This window comes from Lolium perenne, chromosome 3 (genome assembly GCF_019359855.2).
Source record: "Lolium perenne isolate Kyuss_39 chromosome 3, Kyuss_2.0, whole genome shotgun sequence".
NCBI classification, from domain to species: Eukaryota; Viridiplantae; Streptophyta; class Magnoliopsida; order Poales; family Poaceae; genus Lolium; species Lolium perenne.
Window position 1 is genome coordinate 4,949,619 of NC_067246.2, and position 4,952 is coordinate 4,954,570.

The window sequence follows — 4,952 nt, forward strand, 5'->3', positions numbered from 1 at the left end:
TAAGTAGATCTCGAAGGTTTCAGCCGAAAAGTACTCGACGACTATGAAAACTAGGGTTTGCAGACAATGATTCGATTCTCTCTTTTGTCCCTCGACTCCCCCTTATATATGAGGTGAAGCCGAGGGATTCGTGCTATACAAGTTTACAGAGTCCGGGACGGTTTCTAACTCGTCCCGCCAGATTACAAACAACACTTCCTATTACAACTCTATTTCTTCCTTAAACGCATCTTGGGCTCCCGAATCTTCTTATTCTTCGGGTAGTGGGCCTTCAATAAACCCCGGGTACTATATTCGGCAGGCCCATTTGGGATGCCTATGTCAGTAGCCCCCGAGATTTTGCTTGAATTGTAAAGTCAGGGAAAATCTCCACTGTTTATTTTTACCCGAAAGCCTTAACTTTCTATATTTCTTCTCATAAAATTCTATATTGTACAGGGATATTGGTAATTGGGGCTAGTTCATCTGACGGATCAGGTACTAGTTAACTGCTCTAGTGGCAATCCGCAAAAACCTACTTCAAAATCACGTCCCTGGACATGATCTCGGGATACTGGTGTAAACTTCGACAGGTGCCGCTTAAGGTCTTACCATTCTGTCGAGTCCCAGTCAAATTTATCGGGTACCTAACGCGTCCGTTAGGATTTTTCTTCGTATCTGTTGATACGGATAAAAGTAGCAGAGCGCAGTCTTTGGCGATGCCACGCCCAGCAGAATGGATTCTGGGGTCTTACCTTCGCAAATTTGCGGCATTCAGAAATTGATCGCAACTTTGGCGTCCTGAGAATATATTGTCGAGTGCTTTTCCGGCTGTTGGAATGGCACATTTTATTGAGTCAAATATGACTTATATTGTTCTCCCGATGGGAGTATATGTAGAGTTAATTATAACTCGAAATATACTCTCTTGCTCTTCTATTTTTCCTTTGTTAATTTCATCGGGCACGCGAACAGCGTTCCCGATGGGAGTAGCCGGAGGCTACAACCAAGAACTTGTGCTTGGTTGTAGGCTCAACATTTTATTCCACCTTGTCGCTATTTTGTCATTATTTCGCAATATGAACTCTTTCCTCTTCTTCTTCTTCTCTCTCTTTATTTTTATATTTCTCGGGTGCGCGAACAGCGCTCCCGATGGGAGTAGCCCCCGAGGCTACAGCCAAGAACTTGTGCTTGGTTGTAGGCTCAACATTTTCTATATTGTCATACTCGAAATTTTACTTTTTGTCGGAGTAGCCCCCGAGCATTTGGGCAAAAACTTGTATTTGATCAAAGGCTCCCGAAGTATTGAATATTTCATCCTGTCGCCAATCTCTGAATACTTCCTTGTCGACATTCTTCACTTAATCAAATTTACTTCATCCTTGACAAGTAGTCGTGAATTTTCTGTCTGTGGGTCCATTGCTTTCACCACGTTGACACGTCGTGCAAGTAGTGGACACACGTCCTCCGCTTTTCCTGGCGCACGTACGGTAACGCCTATTTCAGTAAAAATACTCTTTTGCCCTTGTGTCTAGAAGATCCATCCTCACCACACGATTTCTTCATCCAACGGCACACTGCTTCACCCGAATCTTATATAAACCCTTCTTCAACCTTCGTTCATCCCCTCGCTTGCGCCGCTCACCTGTTCCTTTTCGCAAAACTTCCCCTGCGCCCAACTCTCCAATCTTCCGTACGCACATACATTGCTCTGCCCACTGCCGTTGATGCCACCGCGCACGCGTCTGACTCGCCACAGCACGCCGGAATCCAAGATGGCCGCCGAGGATCTTGAGTGGGAGAGATCCAAAATCTCCAATCAAGACATCAACACGCTGAAGAGGCTCGGCCTCATGACGAAGGAGGACGCCATCCGCTTTCCTAGCGAAGAAAGCTACCCCAAGCCTCCAATGGAGTATCGGGTTAGTTTTGTTGATCATCTCATCCGTGGCCTCTCTACCCCAATTCATGATTTTCTCCGCGGTCTTCTCTTTGTTTATGGGATTCAGCTGCACCAACTGACTCCCAATTCCATCCTCCACATTTCTATTTTTATCACCCTTTGCGAATGCTTCCTCGGAGTCCCTCCTAATTGGGCTCTGTGGAAGCGTATTTTCTGCCTCCGCCGCAATGGCTCTCACAACGTCACCTATAACATAGGTGGCGTTGTTATCTGTGTCCGCACTGATGTCGATTACTTCGACGTCAAGTTTCCCGACTCTGTCCAAGGATGGCGCAAGAGATGGCTCTACATCCACGAAGAAAGCGCCAATTCTGTGGAGCACAACATAGTTCCTTTCGACGGAAGTGCCAGGATTCAGCGTCGCCGTTCCTGGGATGCCGAAGCTTCTGAAGAAGAGAAAAAAGCGACAGAGGCGCTCATGGCTCGTATCCGTCATCTTCAAAACACTCGAGGCAAAGAGCTATCTGGTGTTCAAATTACTGCCTACTTCCTTAGGATTAGAGTGCAGCCTCTTCAGGCTCGCAAAAATCCCCTTTGGACGTATTCTGGTGAAAATGACGCCAACAGAATCTCCAGTGATCTTTCTGTAAAGGACTTGGAAAAATTGGTTCGAAGAATTTCTCGATTAGGCAAGAAGGATCCTATTCCCTCCTCCTGTCGAGTGGAACCATACAGTGCTTCCAATCCTCTTCCCGAGGTATTTTGTCTTCTCGAAGTTTTATCTTGTTTTGAACTGTTCCTCGTATCTTATTTGCAGTGGTATCTCACTTATTCTCTTTTGTCACTATTTCTTTGTAGAATCATCCTACTATGGTTTCCCTTCCTCCTCTTCCTGAGGATGGAGAGGTCGAAGAAAGAGCCGTTGTCGATGATGTCAACCAGGAGACCCCCTCTTTTGTGAATGAACCCGCAGATTCTCGAAAATCTGCGGGATCTACTGAGAAGGATGCTGCCTCTGAAGATACAACATCAGCACAATCTCCTCCTCCTGCTGTTTCTCCGAAGAGCAAAAGGAAAAGGAGCAATGCCGAAGATTCCGGGACCTCGAAACCCGAAGAAACTGCTCCTGCACCTCGACAAGCAGCTTATGATCCATACATCGAGAGTATCATCAGCTCGTAGGTTCCTTGCTCTTTTCCTTTTTTATTTGAAGAATTTTATTTTGCCTTGCTTTTTATGCTGCCACTATTTTGTCACAGTGATGATGAAGAAACTCCAACTTTAGATGTGGCTGCTCGAACGAGCACGTCACATACTTTAGTAATTTCAGAAAAACCAGTTGAAGGGGAGGAATCGTCGCCTCCTCAACAAAATGTTGATACATCTACTCCTTCGAGCCCCCGTGCCCCTTCACCAAAAAGGGCACGGGTTGAAAAGATTGTTGATTCTGCCCCTCAGTTGGGCAGTTCGTCGCCCCCGCTCCTAGATGATGTAAGTTTGTCGACATCTATATTTTCTTTATTTTATTTCTTCACATCTCTTTTTTTTTTTTTTTTTTTTTTTTTATGCCGATGTTTTTCTTACTGTGTTCACGTTGAACAGCCTATGATCAAGGATCTTCTCCGCATCGGTTCCCAATTTATTGGGTACCGTGAATATGCTAATAGAGCCGAAGGTAACGACTGTCATACTTGTCGTTTTTCCTTAATTTGTCACTCCTGTTGCTTGCCGCGATTTTTTGATCTTTCTTCTCTCTTTTTTCCATATCTCGACAGAGAAATTTGCAGAGGCTAACGAACGCGCCGACGCACTGGCTCAAAAACTTGAGCAAAGTGAGGCGGCTCGCAAGAAAGCCGAACTCGCTGCTAGCAAAGCCAAGGTCGAAGCTGATGAAGCTAAGGCGAAAGCTGCTGGTGTCGAGGAACTGCAGAAGAAACTTGAGGATGCGACAACTGCCTTGGATGAGCTCAAAGCTGCACAAGCTTCTCGTGACGAAGGAATCCTCAAGCGTTTGAAGTCGCAAAGTCGACGTACTCTGAGTAATATTATCAATCCCTTTTATTTTCTTGCACTTCTGTTTCTTGATTGTTTGACTGATGTCTTGTCTCGTGTGGCAGCCCAAACAAACCAGGATTTTGATCTGGATAATCCTGTCAACGATCCTCTCCTTGACGCACTTTCTCTTCTGGAGTTTCACGGGCGCGAGATTCGCGAAGGCGTGGCAAATGCTAATGCAGGATTGTCCGCGTTGTTCCCTTATTTCTTCCCGAAGAAAGAAGAACCCGCAACTTTCCTTAACCTCGCCAAGATGTTTAATGCGTCGGAAGACCTGGGATTGAAGATGCGTCAGGAGAATATGAAGGTTGCTGTCGAGAGTACTGTTGCCCTGGTTGCTGACAGCCAACAGACGCTTGATTGGATGAAGGTTGGCGACACCAGTCAGATAGAGCAGTCAAGATGGAGGTCGCTGATCAAGGCGGCCAAGCCCAACACGAAGAAGATCTTGGCGTATCTGGGGATCAAGCCAGCTTCAACTCCTAGCTCCTCGAGGCCGGAGGTCTAGTTGCATGCCTCTGTTTTTCTTTCTGTTTCTTTAGCTTCTGTCGCCAAAGTAGTCATTTGGCGACACGTACTTTCTTAACTCCACTGTAATGCCCTTGTAATTATTCCAAGAGATTAATGAAGACTTCTATCTTTGCTTGTTATTTGATGTTGTCTTGTTTATTTTTCAGTTGATATTTGATAACTATACTCCATCTTCTGCTCCTTCCAATGTTTCGCCTTCTTCTTCCCGCGCGAGGAAAGCTTTTGGTGATACCGCTCCTGTCGACGATACCTTGTCGCAAGAACTGGATGAACTTCGGCAACAACTTCAATATGCGAAGAAGCAAACACTTGTGATGATGGAGCAATCTCGTAAGTCATCTGAAGCCGAAAAAATTGCTCTTCAACAAGCTCACGAAGCCGTGGCTGCTAAGGAAATTGCTGCTTCCGAGGCTGAAAAGGCAACTACTCGAGAAAATTTCATGCTCGAATTAATGAATGAAGCCAGTGCAGATATGTCGGGTAT

General features: G+C 45.7%; 1 long non-coding RNA gene across 1 annotated transcript; it reads left to right on the forward strand.

The window, feature by feature from the left end:
* Window positions 1-3,467: 3,467 nt before the first annotated feature.
* On the forward strand, window positions 3,468-4,086 carry LOC139837464 (uncharacterized). Its single transcript, XR_011753950.1, has 3 exons — window positions 3,468-3,557; window positions 3,658-3,921; window positions 4,000-4,086. It is a non-coding gene; the product is annotated as an uncharacterized lncRNA (long non-coding RNA).
* The last annotated feature ends 866 nt before the right edge of the window (window positions 4,087-4,952 follow it).